Raw genomic sequence first — 27,344 nt, forward strand, 5'->3', positions numbered from 1 at the left:
ATTTCGTGACTATTGATGTATAATTGCGACTTCTAGCGAGTTTATTATTACACTACAAACAAATAACGGAATATATTAGGCTGTAACTCTGTTATCTGATCATGCACACCAACATAATTGGCATCAATTGAAAGGTCAAGCGTTCCACTTTCAAGTATATCTCACTTGTCCGGAATGTCACTTCCAGGAATTAAGATATAAGCTGTATATTAAAAATTTTCCCTCTAAATATTATCCGATCGCCATCTCAAATTGCAAGCTTCTCCTTTGTGATATACTCTTACCTTATTTAAAACTACGCGTGGATCGGACTATTATTGAGACCTACAGAGCCGCTAGAAAATTGGATAAATATTATGTTTTTGGTCCATTTCACCCGCTAAATATTTCACGATCATCACCAATAAGAATAGGGATCTATTCTGATCTGAACCCGCCATCCATACAAAATTTCGTGACGATCGGTCCATAATTGCGGCCTGGAGCGTGTTTACAATTTATAATGGACAGACGGACGGACGGACGGACAGACACACATCTCAAAATCGCTTTATCTCGTCGAGATATGAAGATTGGTATACCACATTGGGGGTCTCCGACGAATATTTCGCGGTGTTACATGAATTTTTACCAAAACAAACTTATAATACCCTTTTCCACATTGTGGTATAGGGTATAAATATACAAATGTAAAAAAATACACTCATAAGTAGATCCCAAAAAAAAAAAAATTTCTAAATCTTTAAGGAAAAAAACCAAAACAAACAATTAAAACACAAAACAAAGAAGAAACTGAGAATACAATAATACGGCATATTCACTAAAACGACCAGAGGCATCGTCAGTATTTTTAATGTCACACACGGAAATGCAAATATATGCAGCTGGAACCACATTTTTTGTAAAATTGGCACTATTTCGAACATTCTTCAAAAAATTTGGAGAGTAGCGAAGGATGGCGAAGTTAGTAAAACTCTACTTCAATTTTAAGGACTTGGAAAAAAAATCCACAAAAAAAGTATTATAAAAAATGTGATTTCCAGCCCATTTTATGGGAATAATGTGTACACATTTTTATGCAAAATTAATTAGAAACCCTTGTACTAATTTGTGCGTACAAAAACTCTTAAAGGGCGTAACCGATTTGGACCATTTTTTGCACATCGTGAAATATCTACCAGACTTAGAAGAGGTTCCAATATGGACTCAATCGGTCCACTCCTTCGGGTACCTCCCACATTAAATTTTGGAAAAGTTCAGTTTAGGACCTGCTCTCGAATCGCTTTAATTTTTATACCCTCAGCATTTATGCTAACGAGGGTATATACACCTACATACGGGCAAAATGTGGTAATGGTTTTAGACCCCAAGTATTTTTGGACGAAATCAGTTTCAGACAATTTGGAGTTGATTTGGCAATGTCCGTCTGTCTGTCTGGCTGGTTGGAGCGCACGATAACTCTCGAATTGATCAACCGATTCGGTCAAAAATTTGACTTTCGTAATATTTTGCCCAAACTTAGTTTAGGTTCGAAGATGGGCTATATCGGTCCACTTCTTCCGGTACCTCCCCCACAAAAGTTCAAAAATGTTCGGAAAATTTGTGCGCAAGATAACTCTTGAGGGGCGTAACCGATTTGATCCATCCTTTGCACATCGCGAAATTTCCACCAGACTTAGATAAGGTTCCAATATGGACTCAGTCGGTCCACTCCTTCGGGTACCTCTCACACATAATTTTAGAAAAGTTCAGTTTAGAACCTGCTCTCGAATCACTTTGATTATGTTGTACTAACTTGTATTCACTGCCGCCCATACGACGGTACAAGTTTCGTCAGGGGCAAGTCCATACTTCCTGAGAAAATAGCCTGAAATGTGCAAAAAAAAAACCTATTACACCGTGTGTAGTGGTTGGAGCGCAAGATAACTCTCGAACGGATCTGCCGATTCGTTCCAAAATTTGGTCTTCGTAATATTTTGTTCAAACTTAATTTCAGTTGGAAGATAAGCCCTATCTGCCTACTCTTTAAGGTACCTCCCCCACAAAAGTTCAAACATTTTCGGAAAGATTGTGTGTACTCTATTGTGTAACTCTTTGTCCATACTTTACACATCCTAACATATCTACCAGGTATAGATCAGGTTCAAATATGGTCTATATTTGCCCACTTCTTTATGTACTCCTTCATGTACCCACACAAAAGTACGGATAAATCCAACTTAAGACCTGCCCTCCAATCTCTTTGATTTTTATTGAAGCAACTTGCATTCGCTGTCTCAATTACGACGGTAAAATACTTCTTGAGAAAACAGCTCCAAAATTGTAAAAAAAACCTATAGCAACATATATAGTGGCTGGAGACCATGATATCTCTGGAACTGATCAACCGATTTGGTCCAAAATTTGCCTTCGTCATATTCTGTCCAAACTTAGTTTCAGCTCGAAGATGGGCAATACCGACCCACAACTACCGGTACTTCCCCCCAATATTTAAAAAATGTCACTAAAATTGTATGCATGATATCTTTTGAACGGGGGCAACCAATTTGGTCCAAACTTTGGATCTCCTAATAGGTTGTCTAAATTTAGTTTATCTCGGCCCGAATCGGCCGTCACCTTAGGGTACCTCTCTACAAAAACTCAGCATTTGTGTCTAAGTGCAGCTTAGGTTCTGTTCGAAGATCCTGTATAACGACGCTGTTCGTTGTGGTCCTGTTTACAGGGATATTATGTTTTCCATGGACAAGTCCATGCTTCTTGGCATACTGGTCCAAAAGTTATACGAAGACCCATTGAAATTACTAGTGATTGCGACATATATCGAAATCCACTTCCATAATGGACTATATTTTAAGTATCTCCTCCGCCACACTTTTGAAATCCACATTTTTGTCGGCAAGTTCAAATGTCCAAAAAGGGCCACAAAATTCAAGAAAAGACCGTAAATTCACATAGGCTGAGTGTATATCTCTGTCGACAAAACCGACTGATACTTTTTACTTGTTTTTACTTTAGTTTTCACAATATTCCCCCTGTATTTGAGACAAAAATTCAGAGCAAATGGGACGGAACCAGTGGCACCAGATCCAGGGAGCTGGCATTTTAAGTTAAAAGAATAGTCTGTGAGCACATTCGGATATTCCATAGTTACATTTGACGACGTTATGCTGACTGATTCGAAGTTATGCTCAAGTTATTTTATTCGACAGAATGTGACAAACACCCCGGGAGTGACAGGTCGTATTAGATTTCTTCCTACCGCGGAGAAACCTCCAGGAAACAAGGAGGATGTTGCAAATATTATTAGGAACGCTAAGCCATCCAAAGCGTTTAGCTCTGACGAAATTTTCATTATAATGCTGAAGCAGCTAGATGAGCCGGGATTTAAGAATCCCATCAAAGTTCTCAATCTGTCCCTAATCACCAACAAAGTGCAAAAAGTGTGGAAAATGCTTGAAGCCAGTCAAGTATGTTTGCTGAAGAGTGAATCGAACAGACATTTCTCTTTTGCCGTCTGTTGCAAAGACTCTTGATACTTTAATTCACCTTAGCGTCAAAAATAGCTGTCCAATTACCGATCATTAACAGGGGTTCCCTAAGAAGCACACCACTTCCACACATGTCAGTCTAGGTCTCAACCAGAAAACGCGGCTGCGACCCGCCGTGCTATAGTACCGTGTTTGAGGCGCTCTACACAAAAAAAGCTTAAAAGCTTCGTCACCATTTTTATGTCGCATGTCGGTTAAATATTACAAACATATTAGGATATATTTACCAAACATGAAAATATCACTAGAAAGCGGCCGATAAACTATTTCAAACAAATAATTTATTGAAATTTGTTGAAGTTTTTTAAACAACATCTGTTTTTGTAATGGTTTTCAACGTTTGTCACATGTTCTCGCTCTCAAGAGCGAGTAAAAATAACTTGTACGATTTGTAATTATGTATATATATATATATATATATATATATACCTATGCGTCTGTTGGTGCTTTTGTGTTTGGCATTTCTATACTAATAATTAATAAAAGAAACGATCACCACCATTTATTAATGTGTGTATGTATCTATTTTTTGTGGCTTTTGGGTTTGTATTTAACAAAAAAATCAACAAAAAATTGTACATATGAACATATTTTTATCGACATTTACTGTGATATTTAACAAAATTTATTGTATATGTGACAATTTTTTATCAAATAAAAATTTAAAAAATCGATAAACCTGTTTGTTATTATGAAAAATATTTTATCGATTGAAAAGATAAAATTCAACAAAATTCTTGGTTAATATGAGAATTCCTTTATCAAAATAAGTTCTAACGAAAACTACAATTTTTTTATCGACGATTGTCAAAACGAACATTACTTTTATCGCAAAAAAAAAATCAGATTTTTGAATTTTTTATCAAATTTTTTTCTGTCGTCAAAACCCAACTGAGTGTCAAGGTTGCCGGCGTCTTAGCGTTCTAAGCCACCATCAACTTGTCAAAACTTTAGTAGACAATAATTGATGATCAAATCAAAAATAAAATCTTCTGATATAGAAGAGCAATTACTAATGATGTAGGAATAAAACTTACCATAGTATTTGTGAACATTGAAAAATGGGATTACCAAGCAGGACTATAGGAAAAGTTTGGAGTTTCAATTAACTGGCATAATTTCGCATATACATTTATCTAATGAAGTGCGATATATATACTAGTTTCCAAGCTTTGCCTTCGTCTGCCACAAAAACAACATCCTAATACACCTGAAGATCGGCTTTACCACCCGTGAAACGTAGTGTAATGGTTGGATGCGGGGGACTTCGGTAGACTCCTAATTTTTCAATGTATCTCTAAAGGCCTAACAGCTCAACTCGAAAGAGAATTAATTAAAACCCCTTTTCTGTCATCAAAACCCTTGAAAATGTCAAGAGTCAATGATACTAGCAAAGTTGAATCGTACAGGCCAATTTTACTCCTCCTCCGCGTCAGAAAGAGCTATCCAATTGCCCAACATTAACATGGGTTTCGTTAGCAGCACAGCGCCATCTCCTCACATATTAGTCTAGGACTCAACCGGCACAAGCCGTATACTAGGAGAGTGATTGTGGCGCTCAACTTATCAAAACCCTTATAACTGCTAAGAGTCAAACAAGTGTTATGTTAACCGTTTACATTGCAACCCGGACAAATTTCATAAATGTAAACGTACGCTAGGTGGCGACGGTGTAAGGAACGCCATTCAGTGGAGTTGGTCAACACAACTTTGACAGTCAATTCTTGGAAGGTGGCAACCCGGCATGCAAATGGCGGGCATTCTTTTCATTTCATTTGCAAATTTTTTCCGGGCCATGAAGCCAACTTGAAAATGCAATTTTATTTGCATTAGAAACCACGGCCGCTTTAACATCGTCAACACCACTACAACCGAGCAATTGTGAAATTCGCGTGGCTGTACTACAGTAAAATTTTTGCAAGTGTTGTGCCGTGGAATATCTAAAGGAACATAGTTCCAATAAGAAATTTTTCGCTCCATTTGTTTTTTTCTACCAGAAGGTAAGCTTTTAGTACAACAGTACTATAAAGAAATTAGATTGTGTTACTAAAGTGCGTGTTTCGTTTTCTTAAGGTTTGGCGAAAACGGTAATTGTGCTGGTTACATCATTTTTATAAACGCATGGAGTTTCCATTGCAAGATCATCGGCCGTCATAAAAGTGTTTTATACCCCATCCACCACTTTCGCAAACACTTGTGAGAAATTTTGGAAGTAAAAGCGTTTCAAGATATTGAGCGGAAGGGTAAACCAAACTTGGCTCCCACTAATAAATATACATCAGTGGCCTTGGATGAATTACACCAGCACAATTTACCGCCACCGCAAGTTTTTTTTTTGAATGGTTGCAGTCCAACCAAACACGCATAGCGGTATTGCATTTTTTTTGCCGAATTCGATGTCAACGTGTTTATGACGAAAATTCCAGAACTTGAGCGCTAGAACAGCCACAATCATCTACCTTTCCTAACCACAACACCATGCATCATCGCCCGGATTTTGTTGCAGTGGATTTAGCTGACCTGGTTACAAACTACAACTAGCTGTCCATTCAAACTGTACCGGCCTCCCACATGCTGAATAACCCAGCTGGAATGCAGATAAGTAGAAACCAGTGTACTGCCTGTGAAATCTGTCTGTAGTATACTTACGTGTACACCACCAGTGTAATCTGTTTGTTTATTTGCATTTAAAGTAGTATCCTTATTTCTCCGCCACAGGCAGGGGAATAAGGAACTACATTTTTACATTTTACAATCGACGGTCAGCCGATCATAAATTGAAATTAATTAACTTTGCTTAAATTTTTTCTATAAAAAAAAGGTTTTCTGAATTTGATCATATGTTTAGGTGAACATGTCTGTACTACATATATACATGTATGTACATATGTAAATTGACTTTTATAGCGGTAAATTTCTGAACATAGCGGTGCATCACCACGTGCAGTATTCGCGAGTACAGAAGGGTAGAACATAAAAGAAAAGAGAAACAGAAGAGGAACGCAAAATGAGAAATAATTAAGATCATCTATAGCAAGGTGTAAGATTTATTTTTACATTGCGTTTGTTTTTAACGCCATAAGCTTTCATTGGTCTCAAAGTGCGTTTTTGGCCTCTAATCGTTCTTTAAGTATTTTTACTTTTACTCGTTGAAAATGTATTTGTGAATTCTGTGCTGACAGGTGTAACCGATTATTCTTTTAGTAACTTTGAAACTATTTAGTATTCAATTTTGGATACTAACAAATCATTCATAACAAAACCGCCTTGGATCTTTCTATCCACCTTATACATATATGTGCATGGTGTATATATGTATATAACCATTAGAATTTATACATGAAAAATTATACTTATATAATTTAGAATTTTAAGGCATAGTCTAGAATCAATTCTGACTTTAAATTTATTATTGTTGATTTAAATCTTAATTAATCCTTTCATTGATTTAAACCCTTGTCATTTATTTGAGGATGTCGATCCCAATCAAAGTTTGATAAAAATTAAGCATCAAAAATTTTTTTTGATAATTCTGGATCATTCCAATTGAGCTCAATAGGGTTAGTGATTCCTTTTGATATCATAGTACAAGTGCATATTAGCACTGGCATTGTGGTTGACAACCAATTCATCTGCTTTTGATCATTTTTTTTAATTATAATTTGTAGAGTCTTTATAAATGTTTCCTTGGAAACTAATGAATATGTAAATATTTTTGGACCATATGGGTATCCAAATAAAACCTGAATTGTCTTTATAATATGAAACCATATTTGTTGAATATGTGGTAAATATTTCTTTATAAGGTAATGTAGAAGGGAGGTTCAGCCAATGGAAGTTTTTTTTTTGGAGTCAATTGAGACTCATTGGGGATTTTCTTTGCAGAAATCCATTGGGTGGGCAAGGTAACCCAACAACACCTGGGTACCCAACATCAGCAACAACAACGACTTAATTCTGTTGAATATAAATAAGCATTTCATTTTTTTGTTTTGGTTTTGTGATCAATAATAGATCAATTTGTTTATGTCTGGTCTGGAGTGGCCAACTGAGCTAGACCGTAATACTTCAATGGCAAACGCATACCAGCGACATCTTGATATGCCTCATTCCCCTTTACACTCCAAACTAGTTACATAACACAAGAATACCAGCAAAGTTAAATCGTAAAAGCTTATTTCGCCTTTGTCGCCCGTAGCAAAGGCCTATCAAGCGGGCGTGAATGGCATTTCCGCAGTTGCAGTCGCAGATGCCACAAACAACTATCGTGTGAATGCCTCGGAGTATGTCCCCCATTCATCAGAACAGAAGAATGTCAGCTGCCACGACAATGCAGATTTGGTTCAACTACATTCGGAATGGTGCAGCCGTCTAAGTTCTTGCAGGTCAAGGATTGATGGCACCATAGAAAACATTGGCCCAGCATGCGGTATAACGCCCTCAAGACACGCTGCACACTGGTCCCGACCTGCGACAAAAATCGAAAAATCGATATCAGTAAATCTCTGCGACAATTCAGCAAAATGTCTCTAAACATATCATATTTTAATATTCCAGCACAGTTTTTGTAATTTATAACGGTATTTAACAATACAAAACAGAAGAAGTTGACATTTACGTATGATCTCTTAAAAACTTTAAAAACATCAGTAAGATTGTGACTTTTTATATGGCAAGTAACTCAAAATTGAAAGGATAAAATTATCTTTTTCGAAATGGAAGTTTTAGTACAAGGGTTTCTAATTACTTTTACATAAAAATGTGTACATATTATTCGCATAAAATGTGCTGGAAATTACATTTTCTTCAAATACTTTTTTTGTGGATTTTTCCAAGTCCTCGAAATTAAAGTTGAGTTTTACTAACTTCGCCATCCTTCGCCACTCTCCAAATTTTTTGAAGAATGTTAGAAATAGTGTCAAGTTTACAAAAAATTTGGTTCCAGCTGCATATATTTGCATTTCCGTGTGTGACATTAAAAATACTGACGATGCCTCTGGTCGTTTCAGTGAATATGCCGTATTACTGTATTCTCAGTTTCTTCTTTGTTTTGTGTTTTAATTGTTTGTTTTGTTTTTTTCTTTAAAGATTTAGACATTTTTGTTTTGGGATCTACTTATGAGTGTATTTTTTACTTTTCTATATTTTTGATATATGTATGTATGATGCTACATATACGAGTAATACGAAAAACAAGAAAAAATGTAAAGTTCGTTCGCACCGAACTTTATTATATCCCCTACCAAGAAATATTCTGACCTCAAATGGAATAATTTGTTTCCTTTCCTGTCCAGAAACGTTTTTTGACCAATAAGAACCTCAAATACCAAATTACAACCAAATCGAACCGAAAATGTAGATAAAAACCTCAAAATAACTCAAATGGGGAGGCACCGTAATATGAGGGCTATACCGAAACCTGGAGCTAAGACCAAAATTTTTGGCGCAGAGGTTTTTGATCTTTGAGAGCTCCAAATGGCAAATTACAACCAATTCGGGCCGAAAATGTTGATAAAATCTTCAAAATACATGAATTTGGGAGGTACCGTAATATGAGGGCTATGCCGAAACCTGGACCTAAGACCACAATTTTTAGCGCAGAGGTTTTTGATCTTTGAGAACTCCAAATGGCAAATTACAATCAATTCGGGCCGAAAATGTTGATAAAATCTTCAAAATACATGAAATCGGGAGGTACCGTAATATGAGGGCTATACCGAAACCTGGACCTAAGACCACAATTTTTGGCGCAGAAGGTTTTTGATCATTGGAAACCAAAGTACAGCCAATTAGGGCCGAAAATGTAGATAAAAGCCTCAAAATACTTGAAATCGGATGGTACCGTTGCATGGGGGCTATAGGAAAAACATGGGTCCAGTTTTTCCTATAGCCCCCATGCTGATGGCCCCCATGCTGATGATTTTTTGCCTAAAGTATTTTTTACTTAGTTTTAGCATATACTGAAAAAATCAGATTGATCCGACGATTATAAATATTTTTGTCGCACCTTTCCATACAAGTGGGACCACTGTGCGCTGCACCTTTTAAATTCCCATATTGATGTCTTCGCTAGATTACAGAAGGCCTCTTGAGATATTTTATAGATAACAGAAGACCTTCTGACGACCTCAGACAACAAATCATTTGCGTCTGCTCTTATATATGCGGATGCTGTCAGCCATTCGGGTCGTCGGATGTGTGGCTCGGCTCTGTGGTGTTCGGGTTTCTGTGGGCTCGTTGGCAATCGTCGGGTGTGTGGCTCGGCTCAGTGGTATTCGGCTTGCTGTCGGCTCGTCGGGTGTGTGACTCTGCTCGGGTTGCTGTGGGGGAAGAGATCGGTTAATGGGAGCTGGCTAAGTGCATGGAACTGTCTATGAGCTTGAGCTGACTGAGAGCTTGCTAGAGTTGGGAGCGTGCTAGAGCTGGGAGCGTGCTAAGCACTGAGAGCTTGCTATGAGCTGGGAGCTTTCTAAGAGCTGTGAGCGTGCTAAGCGCTGGCAGCTTGCTATGAGCTGGATTGAATCGTGGCTAACTAGTATGGTAGATTGCGGACGAGCCACACATCTTTTCGTACTTTGTTCGGCTGCACCGTTGAATGCATAATAGAGCAACAGAATATGTACCTTAAACCATTCAGATTCCCAACACCGCATCACCTCCTCAATTTTAGAAGTATATAAGAAGAATTACATATGTATTTTTTGGTTGTCCTGTGTTGATTGGATCTGTTCGTGGAATACTTAGATACGCTACCCCAAAAAATTATGAATCTGTCCATAGTAAACTAATCCTGTGACGTGGGTCAATAGGACTGGTAAGATATCCACCTCCTTTGTTGTTCTTCAATTAACGTTCCTGAGGATTGCAGGCCGTTCCCCATTGTGGCGTTTATGTTTCTACTCTGCAACATGGTGTTCTTCGTAAATAACACTGTGTACCGAAATTTTGGGGCAGAGATAATTCCTTTTGGGGATGAAAGCCCTTGGTGAGTATATTAAGAATCCCGAAGGACAGATCCGCCGTGAGTCGAACTTCCGAGTTATGGCGTGATGAAGTTTCTGCTGAAGACCCTGTAAAGCATCTGATATTAGAGTTATATCTTTGTTAACTGTCGTTTCAGCTTATTTATGAGATGACATGTCTGCAGTCAAATCGTATGAGGATTATTTTCATAGGGCATTTCGACCATCTAACTCGCTTCATTCATTCAAGAACCGCTATAAAACTACCACAAGATGACGTTTTTCAGCTTTGAAATGTTCTGAAAAAATTTCGCTCAGAAAATATTAGGTACGACTCTGATTGACAAGTAATCGATTTTTTTCGCGTTTTTATGGTCATTTTTGACATTTGCTCTTTTGTGTCACAGTGTAATTAATCTTATTCTATTGCTAAGGTACAAACATTGTATGAAACCCTTAATGAACAAAAATACCTCCCTTTAGTTATGGACCATTAAAGTTTCCCTTTTTTTTCGACACACTTCTCGTTACTTGGGCATCGATGAGGGCTCAATTTATTTTATTTAATTTTGTTGTTCCCAAGTGCACCTTAACGTGATGTATTTTTTCGTACTCCATTAAATCTCTTATCAGTTTGAGTCGTCTGTTTTGCATCAATAAAATGGTTGCTTTCCCCGCAAGGTTGCTGCCTTGTTGATACCTAGTTGCTGCATGAGGTTTCATCGATATTTGTTTACAGTTTTTTCAGGTCTCTTCTATATTGTTTTTGTTGCTGATATTTTATCTGAAACACCGAAACATTCATTTAATTTATGTTAGTGGTTCAATTGATTTTTTAGCTGAGATATGACTTGAGTAGCACTGCCACATATTTGAAATGTGTGCGCCAGGTCAGGATGTGGAGGGAGTGGGGAAGTATATTAAACTTAATTTAAGTTATAAAGGAGATGAAGAAAAATAAGTTGTTTATTTGGCTGAACGAGTAAGAGCAAGAAAAAAAAACAAAACAAAAACTTTAAATTTCATTAAACCGACCTTGAAAGCGAACATGAAATTAGGTCTGGTTTTGAGAATATGTATAAGGAGGTGCCTTTGAGTCTGGCAAGTGGCATGGGGGAATTTCTTTTAAATTATAAGTAAAGACAAAACGAAAAAATATTTTTTAAACATGGAAAAAATTGCAATTTTATTTGATTGGTATTCTAAGGAGTGGACTGATATAGCTCATATATAAACTCGATATATGTATGTCTTGAAGAAATATCCTGTGCAACATTTTAGCTGCAATTTTGAACATTTATTGAACCCAAAGAAGAGGAACCAGACGATCCATCTTCTTACTTAAAGGGAGTTTGAACAAAATTTTACGATAAGCAAAATTTGGACGAAATCTGTTACAACGATTTTGTCAACTTTGAAAATGTGATGTTGTCATATGGTTACACCTACAATGTATATTTTTAAATAGTTACAATATCCATTATAATCATAAAATACATTTCTTGTGTGTCTATTTTCCTATGAGTTTGTTCAAAGATTTCTTTTATTTATAATTAATGTATTATTGTCTAAAATAAAAAAAAAAACTTTTCAAGATTTTGCGGCGAATGAATCAATACGCTAGAAAATGTTGAAATTTTTTTCCAATACATAATTAATTAACATCTACTACAAATGTGTTATGTGTAAATAATTAATTGATAACACAGAAAAATCTGAAATCTAAATATGTAGGCTACTGTGGGCCATACTGTTTGTCATCGCTACGCATTAATTATATATGACAAACTATTAATTATTCAACATTCTAATAGAAACACACCCCAAAATAATTCAAAAACTAGAGTAATCTGTAATCATGGCAACACAAGTGTGTAATTCACACAATTCTATAACATTTCTAGTTTAGCACTTTTTATACAATTCAATTTTTGCCTTTTTGATACGATAATTATTGTAATTAACATTAATGCTTTTCAATTATATTGTCAATCGTTTTGTTGTTTAAGTGGGTGATTTTAATTGTATGCCACTTAGTTGAAACAATAGAGTTTGTTTTTGCTACAAACAAATTGAAATCATGGGAAATGATTTTAAGTGCATTTAATGTAGGTTTCTATTTACCACCCGCGAAAAATACTACACATAAATTCACCATAGCATGATGCAGTCTCGCGAGCAATATGTTTTCATAAGCGTGGATTTTTCTAAATATTTTTTCATAAGCGTGCTTTTTTTCTAAATATTTTTTCATAAGCGTGGATTTTTTTTAAATATTTTGTCATAAGCGTGGATTTTTTCTAAATATTTTTTCATAAGCGTGGATTTTTTCTAAATATTTTTTCATAAGCGCGGATTTTTTCTAAATATTTTTTCATAAGCGTGGATTTTTTCTAAATATTTTTTCATAAGCGTGGATTTTTTTCTAAATATTTTTTTTTCATAAGCCTGGATATTTTCTAAATATATTTTCATAAGCGTGGATTTTTTCTAAAGATGTTTTCATAAGCGTGGATTTTTTCTTAATATTTTTTCATAACCGTGTTTTTTTTCTAAATATTTTTTCATAACCGTGTTTTTTTCTAAATATTTTTTCATAAGCTTGGATTTTTTCTAAATATTTTTTTCATAAGCGTGGATTTTATCTAAATATTTTTTTTATATTTTTCTAAATATTTTTTCACAAGCGTGGATTTTTTCTAAATATTTTTTCATAAGCGTGGATTTTTTCTAAATATTTTTTCATAAGCGTGGATTTTTCTAAATATTTTTTCATAAGCGTGGATTTTTTCTAAATATTTTTTCATAAGCGTGGAGTTTTTCTAAATATTTTTTCATAAGCGTGGATTTTTTCTAAATATTTTTTCATAAGCGTGGATTTTTTCTAAATATTTTTTCATAAGCCTGGATTTTTTCTTAATATTTTTTCATAAGCGTGGATTTTTTCTAAATATTTTTTTCATAAGCCTGGATTTTTTCTAAATATTTTTTCATAAGCGTGGATTTTTTCTAAATATTTTTTCATAAGCCTGGATTTTTTCTAAATATTTTTTCATAAGCCTGGATTTTTTCTAAAGGTGTTTTCTTATGTGTGGATTTTTTCTAAATATTTTTTCATAAACGTCGATTTTTTTCTAAATATTTTTTCATAAGCGTGGATTTTTTCTAAATAAATTTTCATAGGCGTGGATTTTTTCTCAATAAGTTTTCATAGGCGTGGACTTTTTTCTAAATATTGTTTCATAAGCGTGGATTTTTTCTAAATATTTTTTCATAAGCGTGGATTTTTTTTTAAATATTTTTTCATAAGCGTGGATTTTTTCTAAATATTTTTTCATATGCGTGGATTTTTTCTAAATATTTTTTCATAAGCGTGGATTTTTTCGAAATATTTTTTCATAAGCGTGGATTCTTTCTAAATATTTTTTCATAAGCGTGGATTCTTTCTAAATATTTTTTCATTAGCGTGGATTTTTCCTAAATATTTTTTCATAAGCGTGGATTTTTTCTAAATATTTTTTTAGTAAGCGTGGATTTTTTCTAAGTATTTTTTCAAAAGCCTGGATTTTTTTTCTAAATATTTTTTCATAGGCCTGGATTTTTTTTCTAAATATTTTTTCATAAGCCTGAATTTTTTTTCTTAACATTTTTTCATAAGCGTGGATTTTTTTCTAAATATTTTTTCATAAGCCTGGATTTTTTTTTAAATATTTTTTCATATGCCTGGATTTTTTTCTAAATATTTGTTCATAACCCTGGATTTTTTTTTCTAAATATTTTTTCATAAGCCTGGATTTTTTCTGAATATTTTTTCATAAGCCTAGATTTTTTTCAAAATATTTTTCATAAGCGTGGAATTGTTCTAACTATTTTTTCACAAGCGTAGATTTTTTCTAAATATTTTTTCATAAGCGAGGATTTTTTCTAAATATTTTTTCACAAGCGTGGATTTTTTCTAAATATTTTTTCATAAGCGTGGATTTTTTCTAAATATTTTTTCATAAGCGAGGATTTTTTCTAAATATTTTTTCACAAGCGTGGATTTTTTCTAAATATTTTTTCTTGAGCGTGGATTTTTTCTAAATATTTTTTCAAAAGCGTGGATTTTTTCAGAATATTTTTTCATAAGAGTGGATTTTTTCTACACATTTTTTCATAATCGTGGATTTTTTCTAAATATTTTTTCATAATCGTGGATTTTATCTAAATATTTTTTCACAAGCGTGGATTTTTTCTAAATATTTTTTCACAAGCGTGGATTTTTTCTAAATATTTTTTCATAAGCGTGGTTTTTTTCTTAATATTTTTTCATAAGAGTGGTTTGTTTCTAAATATTTTTTCATGAGCGTGGATTTTTTCTAAATATTTTTTCAAAAGCGTGGATTTTTTCTGAATATTTTTTCATAAGAGTGGATTTTTTGTACACATTTTTTCATAAGCGTGGATTTTTTTCATAATATGTTTTCAGAAGCGTGGATTTTTTTTTCATAATATGTTTTCATAAGCGTGGATTTTTTTTTTCATAATATGTTTTCATAAGCGTGTATTTTTTCTAAATATTTGTTCATAAGTGTGGATTTTTTTACATATTTGTTCATAAGTGTGGATTTTTTTTTTCATAATATGTTTTCATAAGCGTGTATTTTTTCTAAATATTTGTTCATAAGTGTGGATTTTTTTACATATTTGTTCATAAGTGTGGATTTTTTTACATATTTTTTATAAGCGTGAATTTTTTTCTAAATATTTTTTCATAAGTATGTTTTCATAGGCGTGTATTTTTTCTAATTATGTTTTCGTAAGCGTGGATTTTTTCTAAATATTTTTTTCATAGGCATGGATTTTTTCTAAATATTTTGTCATAAGCGTAGATTGTTTCTAAATATTTTGTCATAAGCGTAGATTGTTTCTAAATATTTTTTCTTAAGCGTGGATTTTTTCTAAATATTTTTTCATAAGCGTGGATCTTTTCTACACGTTTTTTCATAAGCGTGGATCTTTTCTAACGTTTTTTCATAAGCGTGGATCTTTTCTAACGTTTTTTCATAAGCGTGGATTTTTTTTCATAATATGTTTTCATAAGCGTGGATTTTTTCTAAATATTGTTCCTTAAACGTGGATTTTTTCTAAATATTGTTTCTTAAACGTGGATTTTTTCTAATTTTTTTCATAATCGTGGATTCTTTCTAAATATTTTTTCATAAGTGTGGATTTTTTCTAAATATTTTTTACAAGCGTGGATTTTTTTAAATATTTTTTCATAAGCGAGGATTTTTTCTAAATATTTTTTCATAAGCGAGGATTTTTTCTAAATATTTTTTGATAAGCGTTGATTTTTTTCTAACTATTTTTTCATAAGCGTTATTTTTTTCTAAATATTTTTTCATAGGCGTGGATTTTTTCTAAATTTTTTTTCACAAGCGTGGATTTTTCTAAAGATTTTTTCATAAGCGCGGTTTTCTTCTAAATATGTTTTCATAAGCGTGGATTTTTTCTAAATATTTTTTCATATGCGTAGATTTTTTCTAAATATTTTTTCATAAGCGTGGATTTTTTCTAAATATTTTTTCATAAGCGTGGATTTTTTCTAAATATTTTTTCATAAGCGTGGATTTTTTCTAAATATGTTTTCATAAGCGTGGATTTTTTTCTAAATATGTTTTCATAAGCGTGGATTTTTTTAAATATTTTTTCATAAGCGTGGATTTTTTCTAAATATTTTTTCATATGCGTAGATTTTTTCTAAATATTTTTTCATAAGCGTGGATTTTTTCGAAATATTTTTTCATAAGCGTGGATTTTTTCTAAATATTTTTTCATAAGCGTGGATTTTTTCTAAATATTTTTTCATAAGCGTGGATTTTTTTTTAAATATTTTTTCATAAGCCTGGATTTTTTCTAAATATTTTTTCATAAGCGTGGATTTTTTCTAAATATTTTTTCATAAGCCTGGATTTTTTCTAAATATTTTTTCATAAGCCTGGATTTTTTCTAAAGATGTTTTCATAAGCATGGATTTTTTCTAAATATTTTTTCATAAGCGTGGATTTTTTTTTAAATATTTTTTCATAAGCGTGGATTTTTTCTAAATATTTTTTCATATGCGTGGATTCTTTCTAAATATTTTTTCATAAGCGTGGATTCTTTCTAAATATTTTTTCATTAGCGTGGATTTTTCCTAAATATTTTTTCATAAGCGTGGATTTTTTCTAAATATTTTTTTAGTAAGCGTGGATTTTTTCTAAGTATTTTTTCAAAAGCCTGGATTTTTTTTCTAAATATTTTTTCATAGGCCTGGATTTTTTTTCTAAATATTTTTTCATAAGCCTGAATTTTTTTTCTTAACATTTTTTCATAAGCGTGGATTTTTTTCTAAATATTTTTTCATAAGCCTGGATTTTTTTCTAAATATTTTTTCATATGCCTGGATTTTTTTCTAAATATTTGTTCATAACCCTGGATTTTTTTTCTAAATATTTTTTCATAAGCCTGGATTTTTTCTAAATATTTTTTCATAAGCCTGGATTTTTTTCAAAATATTTTTCATAAGCGTGGATTTTTTCTAACTATTTTTTCACAAGCGTGGATTTTTTCTAAATATTTTTTCATAAGCGAGGATTTTTTCTAAATATTTTTTCACAAGCGTGGATTTTTTCTAAATATTTTTTCATAAGCGTGGATTTTTTCTAAATATTTGTTCATAAGCGTGGATTTTTTCTAAATATTTTTTCATAAGCGTGGATTTTTTCTAAATATGTTTTCATAAGCGTGGATTTTTTTCTAAATATGTTTTCATAAGCGTGGATTTTTTTAAATATTTTTTCATAAGCGTGGATTTTTTCTAAATATTTTTTTCATAAGCGTGGATTTTTTCTAAATATTTTTTTTATATGCAAGGATTTTTTCTAAATATTTTTTCATAAACGTGGATTTTTTCTAAATATGTTTTCATAAACTTGGATTTTTTTCTAAATATATTTTCATAAGCGTGGATTTTTCTAAAAATTTTTTCATAAGCGTGGATTTTTTCTAAATATTTTTTTATAAGCGTGGATTTTTTCTAAATATTTTTTCATAAGCGTGGATTTTTTTTAATTATTTTTTCATAAGCCTGGATTTTTTCTAAATATTTTTTCATAAGCGTGGATTTTTTCTAAATATTTTTTCATAAGCGTGGATTTTTTCTAAATATTTTTTCATACGCGTGGATTTTTTCTAAATATTTTTTCATAAGCGTGGATTTTTTCTAAATATTTTTTCATAAGCGTGGATTTTTTCTAAATATTTTTTCATACGCGTGGATTTTTTCTAAATATTTTTTCATAAGCGTGGATTTTTTCTAAATATTTTTTCATAAGCGTGGATTTTTTCTAAATATTTTGTCATAAGCGTGGATTTTTTCTAAATATTTTTTCATAAGCGTGGATTTTTTGTAAATATTTTTTCATAAGCGTGGATTTTTTCTAAATATTTTTTCATAAGCGTGGATTTTTTCTAAATATTTTTTCATAAGCGTGGATTTTTTCTAAATATTTTTTCATAAGCGTGGATTTTTTCTAAATATTTTTTCATAAGCGTGGATTTTTTCTAAATATTTTTTCATAAGCGTGGATTTTTTCTAAATATTTTTTCATAAGCGTGGATTTTTTCTAAATATTTTTTCATAAGCGTGGATTTTTTCTAAATATTTTTTCATAAGCGTGGATTTTTTCTAAATATTTTTTCATAAGCGTGGATTTTTTCTAAATATTTTTTCATAAGCGTGGATTTTTTCTAAATATTTTTTCATAAGCGTGGATTTTTTCTAAATATTTTTTCATAAGCGTGGATTTTTTCTAAATATTTTTTCATAGGCGTGGATTTTTTCTAAATATTTTTTCATAAGCGTGGATTTTTTCTAAATATTTTTTCATAAGCGTGGATTTTTTCTAAATATTTTTTCATAAGCGTGGATTTTTTCTAAATATTTTATCATAAGCGTGGATTTTTTCTAAATATTTTTTCATAAGCGTGGATTTTTTCTAAATATTTTTTCATAAGCGTCGATTTTTTTCTAAATATTTTTTCATAAGCGTGGATTTTTTCTAAATATTTTTCATAAGCTTGGATTTTTTCTAAATATTTTTTCATAAGCGTGGATTTTTTCTAAATATTTTTTCATAAGCGTGGATTTTTTCTAAATATTTTTTCATAAGCGTGGATTTTTTCTAAATATTTTTTCATAAGCGTGGTTTTTTTCTAAATATTTTTTCATAAGCGTGGATTTTTTCTAAATATTTTTTCATAAGCGTGGTTTTTTTCTAAATATTTTTTCATAAGCGTGGATTTTTTCTAAATATTTTTTCATAAGCGTCGATTTTTTCTAAATATTTTTTCATAAACTTGGATTTTTTCTAAATATTTTTTCATAAGCGTGGATTTTTTCTAAATATTTTTTCATAAGCGTTGATTTTTTCTAAATATTTTTTCAAAAGCGTGTATTTTTTCTAAATATTTTTCATAAGCGTGAATTTTTTCTAAATATTTTTCATAAGTTACATCTTTGTGTTTATTTCAGCTCGAGTCCATAATTTGTTGCAATTCAATTGTTTGAATAACAACAAAATATTTTAAAGTGGATATGAAATTGATTAGTTGCGGGCGAAGGGTAGGGAATACTATAGTTTCAGTTGTCACCAAACAACTTCATCAGTTCCCTTTTTCATAAGCGTGAATTTTTTCTAAATATTTTTTTCATAAGCGTGGATTTTTTCAAAATATTTTTTCATAAGCGTGAATTTTTTCTAAATATTTTTTCATAAGCCTGGATTTTTTCTAAATATTTTTTCATAAGCGTGGATTTTTTCTAAATATTTTTTCATAAGCGTGGATTTTTTCTAAATATTTTTTCATAAGCGTGGATTTTTTCTAAATATTTTTTCACAAGGGTGGATTTTTTCTAAATATTTTTTCATAAGCGTGGATTTTTTCTAAATATTTTTTCATAAGGGTGGATTTTTTCTAAATATTTTTTCACAAGGGTGGATTTTTTCTAAATATTTTTTCATACGCGTGGATTTTTTCTAAATATTTTTTCATAAGCGTGGATTTTTTCTAAATATTTTTTCATATTTTTTCATAAGCGTGGATTTTTTCTAAATATTTTTTCATAAGCGTGGATTTTTTCTAAATATTTTTTCATATTTTTTCATAAGCGTGGATTTTTTCTAAATATTTTTTCATAAGCGTGGATTTTTTCTAAATATTTTTTCATAAGCGTGGATTTTTTCTAAATATTTTTTCATAAGCGTGGATTTTTTCTAAATATTTTTTCATAAGCGTGGATTTTTTCTAAATATTTTTTCATAAGCGTGGATTTTTTCTAAATATTTTTTCATAAGCGTGGATTTTTTCTAAATATTTTATTCATAAGCGTGGATTTTTTCTAAATATTTTTTCATAAGCGTGGATTTTTTCTAAATATTTTTTCATAAGCGTGGATTTTTTCTAAATATTTTTTCACAAGGGTGGATTTTTTCTAAATATTTTTTCATAAGCGTGGATTTTTTCTAAATATTTTTTCATAAGGGTGGATTTTTTCTAAATATTTTTTCACAAGGGTGGATTTTTTCTAAATATTTTTTCATAAGCGTGGATTTTTTCTAAATATTTTTTCATAAGCGTGGATTTTTTCTAAATATTTTTTCATAAGCGTGGATTTTTTCTAAATATTTTTTCATAAGCGTGGATTTTTTCTAAATATTTTTTCATAAGCGTGGATTTTTTCTAAATATTTTTTCATAAGCGTGGATTTTTTCTAAATATTTTTTCATAAGCGTGTATTTTTTCTAAATATTTTTTCATAAGCGTGGATTTTTTCTAAATATTTTTTCATAAGCGTGGATTTTTTCTAAATATTTTTTCATAAGCGTGGATTTTTTCTAAATATTTTTTCATAAGCGTGGATTTTTTCTAAATATTTTTTCATAAGCGTGGATTTTTCTGAATATCTTTTCATAAGCGTGGATTTTTTCTAAATATTTTTTCAAAAGCGTGTATTTTTTCTAAATATTTTTCATAAGCGTTAATTTTTTCTAAATATTTTTTTCATAAGCGTGGATTTTTTTCAAAATATTTTTTCATAAGCGTGGATTTTTTCTAAATATTTTTTCATAAGCGTGGATTTTTTTTCTAAATATTTTTTCATAAGCATGGATTTTTTTTTCTAAATATTTTTTCATAAGCGTGGATTTTTTTTCTAAATATTTTTTCATAAGCGTGGATTTTTTTCTAAATATTTTTTCATAAGCGTGGATTTTTTTCTAAATATTTTTTCTGTCTCAGTTTATCGTATTTCCGAAATATAGACCTTATACATTGCAAGTACATCTTTCCAAGAGTAAATTTGTCTTTTTCTATAATGGGGGCCAAGATAAGTCTACGCGGTTTCCTCGTTGAAACCTCGGTATCCCCTCCTTTTGGTTCTAATAGTCCTTGACCAAACATTCTGCCACTAGACCTTAAAAAGTATTTCTTTTTTGTGGGGTACTGGGTCATTCCATTTTTACTTAGGTATGCAAACACGTTTTCAATCATTTGCAGTAAATTTATTAAAAACAATGCAATTATTTACACTCACTAAAAATATGTATGCACATATGTATATACATATGTACATACGTATGACCACGAAACAAACCAGAGGCAACATTCATTGTCCAGACTGATGAATGATTTAAAACTCGATTGAATTTCGTGCGGTAATGAATGGCTTAACATTTTTTTATCTGTTTAAGTAATTCAGACAAACGCAAAAACCTGTTAAGTTGCAGCCACAAGACAAAAAGCCAATATCCCGCCACCATAACCTACTGTGGATAACAATAACCTACTGTGCCCTATGTCTTTTTTCTCTTGTTTTTGTGGAATCCCCCTGGTTGCTTGCCATTATTTTTTGTGGTGTTTATTGACATTTCAGCATTTCAATGATAAATTGCTTGAAAATTATTTTTGCGTAATATTTCCTTAATTTATATATTCCGAATGCAATTTTATTATTTATTCATAATTTATGGTTTTTTGATGTGCTTCGAGAAAAGAAAAAAATCACAAAATATTTGGTGTTCAATGAATGAACAGAGCAATTGTGTGTGCGTTAGTTGGTCTTTGTGGAGCAGACCAGAAAAACAAAACTGAAACAAAAGAAAAAACACACACACAATCTAAATATTCATTCATATTTCCTGCAGTTTTGTGTGCCAAGAACAACAATAGTTGTTTTTTCTTCATTTTCTGTAAATTTGCGTTTTTGCCATTTCATACCATTATTATTCGAATTAAATCTGCCATAGAAAAATAGTGTTTTTCTTTCATCCATCCCATCCATCCATCCATCCATGACTTGATGTCCGTTTATTGAGAAAATTGCATTTATCTAAGAAATTATCATAAAAAAACTTTCCAAAAGAATTTCATTCATGGGCAAAACAAATTTGCTTCTAAATTTGTTTGTTGTTTTGCTCTTTTTCTCCATATTATGGTGATGGTGATGAAAATGAGTTTGGGTTAGTAAAGAGTTCAATAGTGACCTCATAAGGGTCAACATTCGGCAATTTCATCATCACAAAGAAAACAAGTATTAAAGGTTATATGCGGGACGGAGCCGACCATGTGATACCCAAAATAGAAGAGGCACACTTTTGTTATTGGTCGATATTATAAAAAAAGCATATTGAGAGGTACGGTACACAAAAAAGCAATAAAACCTGTAGCCTGTGGGTACAATTATATTTTGGGATTATACTGAAACGTGGGCCCATATCCACTAATTTTGGTAAGACAGTCTCTTCTCTCCGAAATGCCAACGTACATCGTTGTTAGTTTCAATACGGACTCCGATAGGAAATTCCATATACATATAGTTTTGAAATTGGCGATGACAAAACATTGAGGTTTTGGGCTTAAACCTGGAAAACTTTGTTCCTACATTTTATCTTATCGAATATTGCTGCGACATAAGCGGACGAGTTGTATAAGGTATCGAATATGAACCAAGGACTTTGGAGTAATTAGTGGTCAGAATTATTGACCCATCGATATGCACATTCAGTGAGAGCTTCATTTCCGCAGTAATGTGGTGAAGACTGTGGCTGTTGACTTAGTTGTAAATATTTACATATTCATCGCGTGGTAGACATCAACAAGATCAATGTGATAGTCATACAGCGTGACACAACGGTGAAACCTTACGCTATGAGCGTATGATCAACCTGACTTACTTACTTACTTGGCCATTACAGAACATTTGTTCCATAGACCGAACTAAGGAAAGATCTCCATTCCTCTCTGTTTTTCGCTTGACTTTTTGGAATACCGCGCCTTTTCATTTCTTCATCCACTTGTATGCTCCATCGAAGCTTAGGCCTGCCGATTTGCGTGCACCGCCATATGGCATGTATTCATACGCCTTTTTAGCGGGTTCATCATCGCTCATTTTCATGATATGGCCTAGCCAACGCAATCGTTGCATCTCTAAACGTTTAACTATACTCATGTCTTTGTATAGCTGATGTAGCTCGTGGGTCAAACGACGTCGATATTCACCGTCAACGCAAATCGGCCCGTAGATCTTTCGAAGAATTTTCCTCTCAAACACACCAAGCACTGCCTTATCTGCTTGCGCAAGTACCCATGCTTCGGAGCCATACATTAGCATCTGTTGGCCAATACAATTCTTCTTCTTATTTCACAACTGATGTTGTTTGTTGTGTTTATGGCAGTGCCGAGGTAGACGAAGTCTTTAACTACCTCAAAATTGTAGGTACCAACTTCCACAGTTGGTCCGAGCTCTATGGACGCTTTGCGCGTCGACACCATCAATTTGGTCTTTTCGCCGTTTACCACCAGACCCACTTTCGCAGATTCTGCTTCGACCTTCCTAAATGTATCAGTTACTTCCTTTACTGATCGTCCCATGATGTCTATGTCATCAGCATAAGCAAGTAACATGTGGCTATTAGTGTAAATTGTGCCATTTCTTTTGACATTTGCATCTCGTATTACCTTTTCCAGCAAAATGTTGAATAGGTCACACGAAAGGCTGTCTCCTTGTCTGAAACCTCTTTTGGTACAAAATTCTTCGGAGAGGTTCTTTCCAATTTTAACTGAGGACCTAGTATCAGTTAAAGTCATCTTACAAATCCGGATGAGCTTTGCGGGGATACCAAATTCAGACATTGCATGGAATACCTTTGATCGGAGGGGACTGTCGAATGCTGCTTTATAATCGACAAAAAGGTGAAATGTGTCGATCTGCAACTCTTGGGTCTTCTCTAGGATTTGCCGCAGGGTAAATATCTGGTCAATGGTGGACTTGCCAGGTCTAAAGCCACATTGGTATGGTCCATTTATTTCGTTGACCATTGGCTTTGGTCGTCCGCACAATATCCCTGACACTATCTTATAGGCAATAGGGAGAAGACTTATGCCCCTATAGTTGGAGCATACAGTCTTATCTCCTTTCTTGTGGACGGGACATAGGATGCTCAGGTTCCAATCGTCGGGTACGCGTTCTTCCTGCCAGATGGTGCTAACTAGCTGATGCATACACCTTATCAGCGCGTCGCCTCCGGTTTTAAACAGCTCGGCTGGTAAGCCATCGGCTCCTGCCGCTTTATTATTCATCAGCCGATTGGTTGCTGTTTTTACCTCATCTTGGCCAGGTGGTATACATTCTATACCATCTTCTGGGATTGGTTCTGTGGTATCATCGTCTTCGCTACTATTGGATACCAGCAGATTGGAGAAATGTTCCTTCCATATCCTGAGTACACTATCTGTATCAGTTACCAGATTACCTTGCTGGTCTCTACAGGAGGATGTGCCTGTACCAAAGCCATCTGTTTGATGTTTCGCTCTTTGGTAGAATTTTCGGACTTCATTCTGGCTCCTGTACATCTCGATTTTTTCACACTCCCGCTTTTCCATTTCTCTCTTTTTCTTGCGGAAAAGACGTTTCTCTTCTCTCCTTTTCACCCGATATCTCTCTCGTGCGCTACGCGTTGCTATTGATTGCAAAGTACCTCTATATGCCGCATTTTTAACTTCGGTAGCAGCACGACACTCCTGGTCATACCATGAATTCCTTTGTGGAGGTCTCTGGAATCCAAGTATGGATTTTGCGGCTGTTTGCATGGAGTGGGCAATATTTTGCCATTGTGCTGTTATGTTATCGGGACAAGGAGTGCTCGCGTTAAGCAATTGGGCTAGTTGAGTGGAATATGCTGTGGCTATCTGTTGTGTTTGCAGCCTATCGATGTCCAACTTCCGCGTTGTGTCTGTTCGTGCTTTATTTGCAACGTTTAGACGGGAACGTAGCTTTGCTGCAACAAGGTAGTGGTCCGAATCAATGTTTGCGCCTCGGAACGATCGTACATCCAACACGCTGGATGAATGTCTTCCATCTATCACAACATGATCAATTTGATTACTTGTTCTTTGATCTGGAGACAGCCAGGTGCCCTTATGAATATCGAGATGATTAAATCTGGTACTGCTAACTACCATGTTTTTTGCAGCTGCAAAGTCTATCAGCCTCATACCATTGTCAGATGTTTCACTGTGGAGACTGAATTTCCCGACTGTTGGCCCAAAGATATTCTCCTTTCCAATTTTGGCATTAAAATCGCCCAGCATGATTTTAATGTCATGGGCAGGGCAACGGTCATATGTTTCTTCTAAGCGCTCGTAAAATATATCTTTGGTCTGTTCGTCCTTTTCTTCAGTGGGAGCATGCGCGCAAATAAAGCTGATGTTGAAGAATTTAGCTTTTATTCGAATTGCAGCAAGTCTTTCATTCACTGGGGTGAAGCTGGGTACCAGATGTTTTAGTCTTCGACTAACTACGAATCCGCAACCAAACTCATGCTTTACGTCATGGCAGCTATAATACAGTGCGTCACCTTTAGGTGTTGTTGTGACGCATTTCCCAATCGATCGTATTTCCTGTATGACAGTAATATCGGCCTTGTACTTTTCAAGTACGTCTGCCAATGCGAAGACTGCACCTTCTCTATAAAGAGTGCGAACATTCCAGGTGCAGATTCGCAGATCATGGTCCTTAAAACGTTTGCGGGGTTCGTCAACTTTAGAGGGGTTTGTTTTTCTTTTCTTTCGTTTTTTCATAGTAGGCTGTTTTTTCTAGGGGAGGGTTACTAACCCGACTCCCAAACCCAAGTTTTTAACGTTCTTATGGGTGAACGCGCGGCACATGTTGCTTACTACCTTTAACGGTTGTTAAAGGCAGTTCCCCAGGTGACACCCGTGGGAGGTCAGTGTCCACTTGAGATGAAAGAGGGACCAAGATAAATCCTGGGCTTTGCCATGTTAAAACCGGTCAAGACCGTTCCTTGGTATCTTCCATCCCCTACGTCACCCGTTTCGCGGGACACACCTAGTCCAAAATCCTTTTCTAGTTGAATGGACAATTCCCTTGTACTAATTTGGGGATTATCGTAGACGGATTTAAGAATAACTATCTTAATACGCCCTGATATCTTCTTTGGCCTTCCTGGTGATGTGTTCAGATAAAGTCTTCCTTCTTTTAAGGCCCGGTATATGATGTTATACACAGTCCTCTGGTTAAGGGAAGTAATATTAACGATTCCTCGAACAGATTTACCACTCATATAGTTGGAAGATATTAATTTATAATGTCTACAGAAACCCGTTTCCCCGCCATTGTTTTCTTTAAATGTGACTTCTTTGTTACACTTCCGATGATGAATTAATGACTGAATGTCATTACACGTGAAGGTTACATACCATCATTTGAATAAAAAGTCAAAAAAATCCTAATTGCAAAAAAATCGCGAAAAAAAACTTGATTTTATGATGCATTCATTGAGTTTGAAAACATTTGTTTGGCGTCATAAAAAGAGGTATTCCTTGTATTTTCGTTGCTGTTGTTGTTGTTTTTGGTCAATTTCACTAATTATTGTCATTAGTTTAAAGTAAACAGGTAAACAAAATAGTCTGTACAAAAATTCCAACATTTTTCTACAAATTTGTTGTTGTAATTCGTTAAAATAAGGTAATTTTCAAAAAATTGCAGTATTGAAAACAATTCCTTGCCAAACTGTATGTCAACTGTTTCTTGCTGAAACAGCTTTCAGGTTCTACCGAGATTTGAACTCGGATCGCTGGATTCAAAGTCCAGAGTGCTAACCATTACACCATAGAACCAGTGGTGAAAACTGTTTTCTGTCGTAAATTTGTTGAAACTGATTTTCATCCAAGTACAAAATTAGAAGTAAAAGTCGAAAATTTCCAGAAATGTTCCTTGTAAAAATTAATAATACATAACGAAATAATAAAACATTTGACCGGTTGCAAAATGGTTGGGGGTGCTTGGTTCTAACCATGGAACATTTACCAAGGTGGTGGTATCGTAAAATTTTGAATATTCTTGCGGGGAAATAAATTAGTTTAAAAGTAGTTTATAACATAGGCGATCACCCACAACACGGTCGAAATTTTCCAGAAGTGTTCCTTGTAAAAATTAATAATAATACAAACATAACGAAACAATAAAACATTTGACCGGTTGCAAAATGGTTATTTTTCAATTATTTTCCATTACGCCAACTAACTATGTATTTTAACATGGGGATGAACTAGGCAGTGGACAATTGTGCATCTCTGCATTACTTTTAACTAGTTGTAAATCAACTATTTTTAACCAATTTATATCTAACTATTTTTTGACTTTTTATAGTCAGTTTAAAAATGTTGTTTTTGTCTTAAAGAGAGTGAAAAATATTTTTTTATTTACTTTTGATTTATGTATATTAATTTT

At 33.1% G+C, this 27,344-nt stretch overlaps 1 protein-coding gene and 1 non-coding gene across 2 annotated transcripts in view; one reads left to right on the forward strand and one right to left on the reverse strand.

Moving 5' to 3' along the window:
* Positions 1–27,344, forward strand: part of rk (G-protein coupled receptor rickets) — a 244,405-nt gene that overhangs the window by 71,411 nt on the left and 145,650 nt on the right. The window lies entirely within an intron of this gene.
* TRNAQ-UUG (transfer RNA glutamine (anticodon UUG)) lies at positions 26,660–26,731 on the reverse strand. The gene has a single exon. It is a non-coding gene; the product is annotated as a tRNA-Gln (tRNA).

The sequence above is a fragment of the Musca autumnalis genome, unplaced genomic scaffold, assembly GCF_047663935.1.
Source record: "Musca autumnalis isolate F117 unplaced genomic scaffold, ASM4766393v1 scaffold_2, whole genome shotgun sequence".
NCBI lineage: Eukaryota > Metazoa > Arthropoda > Insecta > Diptera > Muscidae > Musca > Musca autumnalis.